Source organism: Mauremys reevesii, linkage group 15, assembly GCF_016161935.1.
Source record: "Mauremys reevesii isolate NIE-2019 linkage group 15, ASM1616193v1, whole genome shotgun sequence".
In the NCBI taxonomy this organism is placed as follows: Eukaryota; Metazoa; Chordata; order Testudines; family Geoemydidae; genus Mauremys; species Mauremys reevesii.
Genome location: NC_052637.1, coordinates 18,277,317 through 18,289,365, shown reverse-complemented (window position 1 = coordinate 18,289,365; position 12,049 = coordinate 18,277,317).

The following is a 12,049-nucleotide window of genomic DNA, read 5'->3' as shown; positions in this document are numbered from 1 at the left end:
GTTCCCCCCAACCCACCACTACAGGAACAGCTCCTGGAAGGGGAAGTCAGGTCCCTGTCAGGACCGGAGGCTGAACAGAGACTGTGGGAGTTCTCTCACCAACCTCCTTGCAGCCTATGATGAAAAGGGCTCAGTAGACTGTAATTCTGGCCCTAGAGAGAGAAGGGCTACGTGGAGGGTCACAGTGAGCCACTGAGGCTGGCATAAACTGCCTAGAAGCGCAGGACCCACGGGAGCAAGGTCAGAGCTCTGCCACCGTACTCAAAACCCCAGAATGCTGCATACTGTTTTTGTTGCAAACTCTTCCACTCTAATGTTCCAGCCACACTTAGTTCTACAGGAACAAAGGACTGGACAAATCTGGCTAGAAATGTGGCATGCCATGAGAAGGCAGCAAATCAGCAGAGAGCATTCCAGAGGTGGAAAGAGCTTGAGATGAGCCTAAGGTTAAAGGCCACCAGAGATGATGAGTATCAAGAGAAGATTGCATCAGAGTTCTGAAAAGGCTCTTTGCCATTGTGAGAGGGCTTGCTACCCAAAACCTAGCACTGCACGGCACTTCAGACCAGCTGCATGTGCCAAACAATGGAAACTTCTGCATAGAACCTCCTCACCACACAAGTTCCCCAACCCACCACCCTTTCTTTAAACATAATAATAATTCATAATAAACAAATTACTATTCATCGAAAGAAAGAACATCCTAGTTCTTACATCTCCTGCTTTCTTTGTATGTGTCAGTCTTCCTTAGATCATAGGGGCTTTGTATCAGGGAGTGTCCTTACTTTCTCTGTCTTGTAAAGCACACACTAGTGACACTGACCCGATAAATAATGGAGACATCACACACACACAAATAACCAAGCCCTTTGTTATGGAGACTGTTCTCCTCAGTAAAGCAAGCTATAAACATTAGGAAATGCACAGAGGACTAAAAGGCTGCAAAGTGAAGCACTCTCAAATTAGGAAATACCAGAATAAGCATTGCCTGTGCAATGTTAACTCTGCAAGAAATGAGGCAGGGATCCTACAGGCAACAGACTCCTTCAATACACAGCCCCAGAGCATAAACCCCTGTGCGCTGAATAAGGCATGGATCTTGTGGGGGAAAAAAAACTATGGGATCATGTCATTAAAGTCTGCATTATCCTGCAAATGCACAAGAGGACTGAATTGAGGGTGCCAGGGCAACACTTCTTTGGACATTTGCTAACCTGAGAATGCTTCACTTTGTAACCTTTTCATCCTGTTTAAAAGCCTTGACTTTTTATTTCCTAATGATTTTATTGATGAAAGCAAACGTGAGTAACATTAAATGAAGGGTTTTTGTTTGTTAATTTCCTTTGGGTTTTTTAATAGAAAGAAAATCTTTTATCTCTGTGCTGTGTAAGGGGGTGACCCCCCCACACACTCCAGCCTGGAAGGGGTTGGAAAAGCCCTGCAGAGGGCTGGGCTGGGCAAGGTAAAACCCTGGCTGACTGGGGGAAGTAGCTGCAGCTGGGGCCATGCCTCAAACTGAGCAACAGGGCCTTATAAGAAGGCCAGGGAAGCCGGAAGGATCAGTCTCTCTCTGTCGGTCGAGGGAGAAGGGCCTGGCTGCAGGGAGCTAGAGACAGGGTACCTGAGTGGAGCAGGGCTGGAGACAGGCAGAGGAGCTGGGGAGCTCCAGCCTGGAAAGCCCCAGGCTGTGGCCTAGCACAAGGCCAACAGGTCCTGGGGGTTGCAGAGGGCAGCCCAGGGGTAGGCCAAGGCAGCAGGTCCAGACCCTCCTTGCTGGTGATGAGTGGCTTATCCTGCAGCCTGTCCCAGGGTGCAGGGCTAGACGATGACTGGCAGTAGCCTGATACTGATGTGAGGTGGGAACAGTGGGTTGGAGGTTCCCCAAGGAGGGGAGATCCTGAGACTGAGGGGTTACTGCCAGGGGGCAGCACCCCAGCTAAAGGGGCACCGGGTCCAAGGAGGGGCACGGGGGTCAGAGGACAGGCGGATCACTCGCCTGCAGAGGGCGCTCCAGAGCTGGAATGAGCTAATTCCCAGAAGTCACCAGCAGGAGGTGCCGTGGAGGTGATTCCGCACCTCTACAAGCTGTTTAAACAACGAAGCTCTTACTCATGCGTTGGTTCAGTCTATATTTTATTGCCATTGTTAGCTTGGTGAAAATCCCTGTTTCACCACTCAGTGCTGTGCTGATGAGAGTATTGAAAGTCATTAAATTAAACTGCATTAAAACAATACTCATTTCATGCAACTTCAGGGTCAGTGAAAGTTCTCAGCTGTAACCCTGAATGTGCAAGAAGCAGAGAAACAATATTCAAGAAAAAGAGCTGGAATTTTGCATCTTGTTTTCACCTAGGCCTTACTGGGGACAGTAGCAAACACCTGCCCTTTGCGAAGGAACACAGCACCGTACCGCAGCACAAACCCCACTGAGCACAGCAGGGGCTGTCCCGGTTCTCCAGCTCTGGTTCTGTTTCATTACAAACTTCCTGTCTGTGATGATGATCTAGTTACAAGGAGGCAACCAGCTGTCAAAGGTAGCTGTTGCCATGGCAGCCAGGGTGCTAGTCATTCTCCCCAAGTATGAAAATGAAGTGAAGGGAGGGAGTGCTGAGTGGTGGGTTCTCTCTGATGTCACAAGGCTACTGCTCAGGCAGTACCAGTGGGCAGCAAATGTGTGGCGTGTATGTGTGTTTGTGGGGGGAGGCTTTTCCAGTGCTCCCGTTTCCCCAAATTTCCTAATGAAGCCAACAACATAACTACACAGAATACACATTAATGATGATTCCATCCACATGATAATTAGTTGCTGAAATTTGATTCAAATCCTGCATGGCATGTTTAGAAACAAGGGTTCCAAAAAAGGAGAGATCTCGTTAAACAGAAAATGTTGATGTTCTGGTGCATTTGTGGTTGTATTAAAATTGAATACTGTAACTTTAAATGTTGGGCAGGGTTCCCGGGTGTGCTTGCATGCTGGGGAGCTCAGTAGGGCAGCACACAATTGGGGCGTAGCAGCAGCCAGTCAGCAGGTCCCCAGTGAGTTGTGCCTCTCTGTTATAGGCAGTAGCCTACGTTCTCTCCCTCTGATTTTTGGGTTCTTACGTGTTGTTGTTCTGGCTCCTAAGAAACAAATTAGCGAGACTTTGCGAACGTCCAGCAAGAGAATTTTATATTTTCTCTAACTTCTCTGCTTGTGTGGCACAAACCATGAAAGGCACAATCTCATCCAAAATAAAATAAACTTCTCAAGCCAAATGTCCTTTTGAAACAAAAAAATGGAACCATTTTATTCTGGTCAGGTTGATCTTACTGAAGCACTTCACTTTTCCTTCCCCTTTCACAGGGAGGAGCCTAAATTAGGTTTCCCTAAATCCATGATTGGAATAGTGACGCAAAGCCTCACTAGAAGCCAAGCAGCTCGGAAAGAATGGGATGATCACAATACAGTAGAACCCTGTTTATCTGACCCTCCAATATCCGGTTCTCGGTATTAACCCAACAACCAGCGCACACAGGTCCAGAAGTGGGCAATCTCTCCTATGGTCCCTAGATGGCGCTGCAGCCTGGCACGTTCCCATTCATCTGATTATCCGGCGTTTTGGTTAACCAATCTGGCCCTGGTCCCAATTCGATGGGATAAAGGGGGTTCCGCTCTCCTTGTGAGCGATCGTTTGATGCAGGGGATCTGCGGCTGGTGTTATTCCTTGTGGAAAAGTACCACTTGCAAAACTGATGGGAGGGGCCTTCTGAGGTGGTAGGGAGGGAGGGGTCATGCTGTTACCTGCAATGTACACAGGCCCCGCAGCAGGGACACACCTCGAACTGTGCATATAAACAGCTTAAAAGAGCACCACAACAGTGAAGCCGTTGTCAAAATGCTATTCTGTGCAGAGGATTGTAAGACAGCCCCTGTTCCTGATCTGAGGCCTGAATGCCATAGGGATATCCCCCTCAAGAGCAGTGAGGTGTGTGAAGAGGTCACCCTAAGTGAAAAGACAGTGGTCATGGCTTTGGTGCAGCTTCACTGGCAGGTATTATCAAGCAGGCCAGGCCTGACTCACAAAAGTTGCTGAAGGTGATGTCAAGGTTAGACTCAGGACTCTCAGGTTGTGAGACCACTCTGTTTATTAGCACAGCTCTCTGCTAATAACACCCAGAGAATGTGAGCCCCCATACAAGACCTAAACAGTCTTTTTTATACAGATAAAAAGGTGAAAACTAAACAAAGGGACAAAGAGAGCAAAATGCATATCCTACTTCCTTACTAACTTTTATTGATCTAAGGCTAATATGTCACCAATATGGAGCAATTGTTCTACCTTAATGTCTGCTTTCCTGACACCTAGATTGCAGCATTCTTTTCATTTCTACTTAAAGGCACATCCAGCATTCTTTAATTCATTCTATTTCTTTAATATAATTCATTTCACTTGCACAATGAACACTGTGGGATCACAACCTGCACCCAGCAAAGCATCCCACAGAACTGGTACATTGTGGCAGCAAGTTCATAAGGAGATGGCAAGCCTGCTGGACAGGGAATAATTAAAGAGTGAAACAGTCCCTGGGATGAGGAGGTCGTTTTGCTGATGTTTATAGGGAGCTCCTCCCGAGTGTGGGCGGCAGAATGGGAGGAACACGAAGGGGCTTGTTTGAAGATTTAACAAGGGAGTGATGGTGGTTAGCATCATGGGTCATGTAACTACGAACAATGTGTGGCCTTAAACCAGGGGTGGGCAAACCGCCCTGTCTGCAGGCACCGCCCCTGAAGCTCCCATTGGCTGTGGTTCCCAGCCAATGGGAGTTGCAGGGGTGGTGCTTGGGGCATGGGCAGTGTGTGGCGCCTCCTGGCTTTCCCTATGCACAGAAGCCAGATTGGGGATGTGTTGCTGCTTCTGCAAGCCACACGGAGACATGGTACTCACGTTTTTGTCGCTCTTATCTGGACTCTCTGCAATTGGGTCACATCTTTCCTGAAAAGTGGTGCCCAGAACTGGACACAAGACTCCAGTTGAGGCCTAATCAGCGTGGAGTAGAACAGAAGAATCACTTCTTGTGTCTTGCTTACAACCCTCCTTCTCTTGCTTCCATATTACAAGTGGCAAACAGAGACAAAGGGAGACTAAACCCAGGTGTTTTAAAGGTATTTAGGCCACATAAGTCCCATGGATTTCAATGGGATTTAGGAACTGAAATCCCTTTAAAAAATCTGGCCCAAAGTGATTTGCTCAAGATCACAAAGGAAGTCTGCAGTGGAGGCGGAATTTAAACTCAGACCCCTCAAGTCTTAGGCGAGTGCGATAACCTCTGGCATCCTTCCTTTCTCCTGTGTGTGTCTAATGACATGTTTCTGTCTATCTAACCCCAGACATAACCATGTCTCTGTCTGTCTAGGCCCATAGCAAAACATCCGTCTGTCTAGTGTCTACCTGTCTGTCCCCGAACAGAACCATCTGTCTGACTATCTAGCTATAAAAACACCTCTCCATGTGCACCTCCCTTTATTTAATTGTACAGGGTTTTCAGGCGGGGTCTGTGGGAACTGAGATAAATAGTGGTGGCAAACGGAAATAATTACAGTCTGAGCATCTCCTCTTTATATCATCTGCTAAGTTAACCAACGTAGTTCAGAAGGTAGTGGAATAAGCAGGGGGAGGTGTCTATATTGCAGAAATCACATATCAGTGCATAAAGGAGAAGCTGTAACACAGTTACTGGACACTGTTTTTTCAAGAAACATGGCGCCTTCCTTCATTATCGGGCTCAAGTTCCATTTCCATATTGTTTTCTCCTGTAAATCATATGATGATATGCAGAAATTTCTGCACAATGACTTAATGAGCGAGAACTAGCTCATATCTGCACTCCAGTACTGATCAGAAAAACCAGTCCCCATATTTACATACAGCGAGGTACAATTTTCTGGTGTATTGTCCTCCTCAGGGTGTCCTTCACCGCCTTGTTCCTCAAGCTGTATATCAGGGGGTTCAGCAAGGGGATCACAAGGACACGGCCACCATTTTCTCCCAGTCCAGTGAGCTGCCAGAGGAGGGTCGTAAATATGTAAAGATCAGGGTCCCATATAAGATGGAAACGACAGTCAGGTGGGAGGTGCAGGTGGAGAAGGCTTTGTGCCTTCCTGCTGTCGGAGAAAAACTCAGTTCTCGCTTTTTCTTTGGGTGCAGCAAAATCAAATACTTTATTATTTCTCCAGGAATTACAATGGAGGGAGGGAGTGCCCTAGGACACAGGGTCGCCCCAGTCCCGGACAGGTCTCTCTCAATTGGTAAACAATTACAGCAAGCCTTTATACTTTTGTTACGGACAATAACTAGCAATAATACAGACAATAAAGAAAAACAACTGCATTTTGTTTATACATAAGCCTGCTATCTTATTTGTCTCACTCCTAGGAAACGCACGCCTGCATATTTGGTTATCAGTACAAGGTCTTAATAACTTTTTACACAGTTCTTTTCCTCTCGCCTCACACTATCCTTGCTTCTACAAGTCTCACGTCATTAGGGTCACAGTTAGCCTAACTCTTGCTAACTGACTGACATGCATTAAAATCCCTTCAAATCCTTGTTAATTCTTTCCCTGCTTCCACACTCCCCCCTTTTGTACTTCTAGTACAACAGATATTTTCAAATCTCTATTTGCATTAAACCATGGATTTCAGATTCTGCAGCAGATATGTCAACCTTAGGGGTTTTCATTGGATGTAATGACAATGCATGATTAGCATGAACATGAAAGGTATTACTATTATGACGTTTTTTACAACAACAACAACATAATCCTAAACTAACTAACAACACTACAAACAATAACATTCCCATAGGAATAATATAATGGGGCTGTTGTACAGTTTTGGTTACAAAGCACAATACATCATACTTAGTACGTAAAGTAGACACTCTATAATCTGTATGAAAGGCATTCTTTTCAGCCTGATATATATTCTGAAGCATGTGAATTTGCCCTTGCAATCCAGAGATTCTTTGAACCTCTGGTTACAATGAAAGCAAATTTTGAAACCGATCAGGCACTACTCTAGTCCAATTAAAATATACCTGAAATCTAAGAGCTACTTGCAACATTCTATCTGCAGGCCAGTAAATGATATTATTGCCTGCAGCAGTGGTAAGATTAATATGTATATCTTGCAATGTGGTGGCTTTAACGTACACACAGCTATCATTAGCTTGAAAAAGTGGGTGTCCCGTCAGGGTAGTTCCTCCACCTCTACCCTCCCAGCAAATATTGTCATAAACAGTGACAACTTCCCCTGGCTTCAGTTTCCGTACACACTGAAGCTATGGTGGTTCTAACGGACAAAATGTCCATTGATTTCCTAACCCCATCCAAATATCAGCTGTAATCCCAGGAGCACTAACTAAAAATCAATTAGGAGAATCAGGTGGTCTCACTTCCCAGATATCTCGGTGAATCACCCAATCCCATATGCATCCTCCCCATGGACCCGGTAGGATTCGGTATGTGGGAGCCCACACCCCCTTAACTGGTCCATATGCTTGGAAGGAGCACTGTGAACATCCACACTTCCATCCAGAAAGTCTCCAAGTATGTCTCCATGGCCACAGATTAGATGATATTCCTGATGTGTCTGTAAGGGCAGTGGGCCAAGCTTGGTGCTCAAGATCATTCCGAATGGCCATCAGCTGGTCATTCAGGAAATCCTGAATTTCCGAACATGCTAGATCCCACTGCAATGCCTTCCCAGCCTCAGTGATATTCAATACCATCTCTCTCAATAACTTCTGGGTCATAGAACTAAGGGCGGAAATGACATGCAGCTCACCCACTCCGGTTTGTACTTGGGTTAGCTGTGCCCCAGAAATCAGGCCGGTGGCCTTCTCTAGTTGGCCCAATTTCTCATCATGTTCTTGGTTCTTAAAAATATTCCAAACTGCTGCTGCACTATTGGCCCCATCCCTTAAGGATCCAGTCAGGTCCCTCTTCTTTCTAGAGAAAATAACCCAGGCCCTCTGTTGTGCTAATCTAATGGCAGCCCCTTGTGAACAATTTGGATATGTAGAGGTGATCTGAAAACTAGATAAAGGCAATGTAAACTTCACAGTCCCTAGTGTAGTGTTAATTACAGTCCATCGATATTCCACTACATCTCTCTTTAGTGTAGGTCTATACCACATCTGTTGGTTGTATACCTTTATATATTTCTGAGAGGCATTAATATTAATAGCATAAGAGGGAGTGTATTGCAATAAAGTACAGGTTACATTATCAGTCACTGGAATGGCTTCAATACAGGTAAAATTTCCAGTAGCAGAACAAACTCTTGGGTATTCGTTTGATTATTCACTAATTGGGTAACCAAATAACAATAAGGTCCTCTTTTAGGTAACATAGCACAAATTCCAGGAATAACCATCATATCTACTTCACTATGGAACCCATCAATTTCATTCATAAATTTTTGGGGCTTATTTGCAGTAATATTATGGATCTCTATTTTCACTGATCCATTTGTTTTCCACTCAATTGTTCGCTCATATGAATTCTTTTGAACTTTAAAAAATAGTCTTTCTGAGCAATATTCCAATAAATCACTACGATGGGAAGGCCTTGGCCAATGAATTTCATTAGAATATACAATTTTGTTTGTATCTGGATAAATTACAGAAGTGATGGCCAGGGTTGAGGGGCTAGTGGGGGTAACCTTTGTGGTAGCAAGGCGCTTTCGGTATTCATCATCTGAAAGCCAATTAGGGAGGGCAGTACATCCCCAGGGTACTTGTCCATAAGCACAGAGCCCTGCCCCTGGAAGAAATCCAAGCCACCATTCAACCCCACATTCCCAAGCATGTTCCCCACAGTTCCCTCCTTGCCAATTAACGATGCTTTGTTTCTTCCACCAGGGCCAGTTCTTAATGTCTCTTTTAGTCAGGAATCCCTGGACTCTGGAGGTTTCTGCAGAACGAATGTTTCTTCTTTTCTTCTCCAAAAACAATTGTGGTTTAGCATGATAAAGGGGAGAGGTCACCAGTACGTCACCCTTTAATGTTGGAATTCCTTTAGAAAAATCCAAAGGCACAGTAGGTCTGTCAGAGGACAAGGGAGAGGTCGCTAGTACTTCACCTTGTCCTCTTTCTCCGCTGTTCAGAAGGTACAGCAGGGCTAGAAGAAGGAGTACGCTGATTATCAGTAGGAGTGTCCTCCCGAGGTGGAGGGGTCTTTTTGCAGTGAGATGCATGGGTCCAGGCAGGTAGTCCTTGACACTTCACAGCAGTGTTGGTGGTTAACAGGACTTGGAAAGGGCCTTTCCAGCGTGGAGCCAAGGCAGTCTTTCGTTGATGGATCTTTATGTAGACCCAGTCTCCTGGTTCCAATGAGTGGCAAGGTTGCACAAGATCCTTCGGTAATGCTTCCTTCACCTATGTATAAAAAGACTTAACACATTTCATTAGTGCCTGACAATACTTAAGCATTATGTCATCCATCAAATGAATGTCCATCTGAGCTAGGGTTAGTGGGGGTGCAGTTGGTAGTCGCATTGGGCATCCTGTCAAAATTTCATGAGGGCTGAGTCCAGTCTTTCGATTGGGAATGGCTCTCATACTCATCAGTGCCAAAGGAAGGGCATCTGGCCACTTTAAGTTTGTCTCAGCACAAATCTTGGCCAGTTTATTTTTTAAAATCCTGTTCTGGCGTTCCACTGTCCCAGCAGACTGTGGGTGGTGAGGGCAGTGAAGGTTGTGTTGGATCTGCAAAGCTGCACATAACTCCTTTACAATCTGTCCAGTAAAGTGAGTTCCACGATCACTGTTGATACTCACAGGGATGCCAAAACGTGGTACAAAATCTTTAAGCAGAAGTTTCACAACAGTCCTGTCATCTGCTTTCCTGCAGGGAAAAGCTTCAACCCAATTGGTAAATACATCAACTAAAACTAATACATATTCATAACCACAACATTTAGACATTTGAATAAAATCAATCTGAATATTTACAAAAGGTCCCAAGGGGGAGGGTGGGCTGCCCACTTAGCTTTAACAGCTTTACCAATGTTGTGCTGTTGACAAATCACACAGTGTTGACAGTAGGAATGTGCTACAGAAGGGAAACTTGGTGCACACCAATCTCGGTTAACTGCAGCAATCATCCCCCCTTTGCTCACGTGTGCCATTCCATGGTATATGCGAGCAAGATAGGGCAGTAACATCTTCAGTGCCACCAGGCGACCATCCGGGGCACGCCAAAGATGATCAGTATGTAAAATGCATCCAGCAGCACTCCAAGAGTGTTTCTCGGTTCCTGATGCAGCCTCCTGGATCTTAGCCACTCAGCCAGTAGAAGGTTTGGGCTCTTTTACACCAGATTCCCCATTGGTACTGGGGGGATACAATCTAGCGAGGAAGCTGATCTCATGATTCTGCCCTCAGCAACACCAGAACAGCGTTGGTGAGGGGACCATGACCCCATCACTTTTAAAGTAGAAGGGCTATGCTCTCCTGGTCCTCAACAATTGCAGCTGGAAAATTAAAGCGAAACATACAAATATATATTAACTAATGCTTTATTTCAAGTACGTGGCAGAATGAAAAGGAGCTGAAAAGGAACTTTGGTAACCATAACATATGGAAAAGAGATCCACAGATTTTTAGAACAGTATTTTTAATGAAACTAAAATAAAACCAATAACCAGGAACTAACAGACAGAATTAATGAGTTACAGTCTCACGTTCAGTAGCATTTTATAAATCTCTCTGTAGCTCTTGCTTTCCCTTTTCTTCTTCCTTTTTTCATGCTATCCAGTTTTTTATTTTATTTATGTATTTGTTATCCTGGTTAATTTTTTTGTCTCTCCCATTCACCCGTAATCATTTACTACAGATAATTCCCCCTCAAATGTTTTATTTATTCCTCTGATTTTATCCCTTCCTCTCTTGGTGCCCTCTGGCTGTTTCCTCTCAGGATTGTTTTCCTTTCACTCTTTTTATTCTACACCCTTTTCCCAGGACTCTCCATTTATTCTTGTTTTACTTTGATTCAACTTTTCTTCTTGATTCTTGTTTTCCCCCTGGTTAAACCCACCCTATCCATGCCTCTCCCAGTATTGCCAATCCCAAAAGTTAAAAAAGGTAAAAAATCATGTCAGACCCAAAAATCTCATGACAGACCAAAATCCACTATATAAATCTTAAAAATATCTCATGATTTTTGGTCAATTTTAGATTTTTGAATTCCCCCTGCCCAATCCCCTGTGTGTGTGTGAAACAGTGTTGCCAATGTCATGCTGTCTGGAGTAGCTCATGACCATGAGTGCCATCCTCCAGGCAGACTGTCAAAAAGCAGGGCACAAACCCAAAACTGGCTGTATGTTCTATACTTAGATTTCATCAACCCAGTCACAAGTATGAACTAGATCATTATAACTGTCTTACCATGGAGTCACAGAAAGTCCCCTTGAGCATCCCAGTCTATCTTACCACCCCAGCAAGTAGGATTGTTATAGGTGGTTACTTTACACCAAAAAAATTATAACAATATTCAGGTTATTCCTAGTCCCAAATGATCAGTCACTTACCCAGGGTGAATTGTGCTCAGATCTCAAACCAAAGACAACACATCGGCCAATCCTGTGATAAACTAACTGAAGTTTTATTAACTAAGAAAATAAATGAGAGTTATTTACAAGGTTAAATCAGGAAACATACACACACACACACAAACGATTTACAGTCTTAGGCTTGTTTTCAGTGGCACTTTACAGCGCTGCAACTTTCTTGCTCAGGGCTGTGAAAAAACAACCCCTGAGCTGCGTCCCCAGCTTATAACTAAAATTCTTGTTATGCATTTAGGGATGACTAACAAGAATTTTAGTTATAAGCTGGGGACGCACCAGTTGGAAGTAACAGACGAGGAGAAGGACCTAGGAGTCCTGGTTGATCGTAGGATGACTATGAGTAGGCAATGTGATGTGGCCGTTAAAAAAGCTAATGCGGTCTTGGGATGCATTAGGCGAGGTATTTCTAGTAGAGATAAGGAGGTGCTAGTCCCGTTA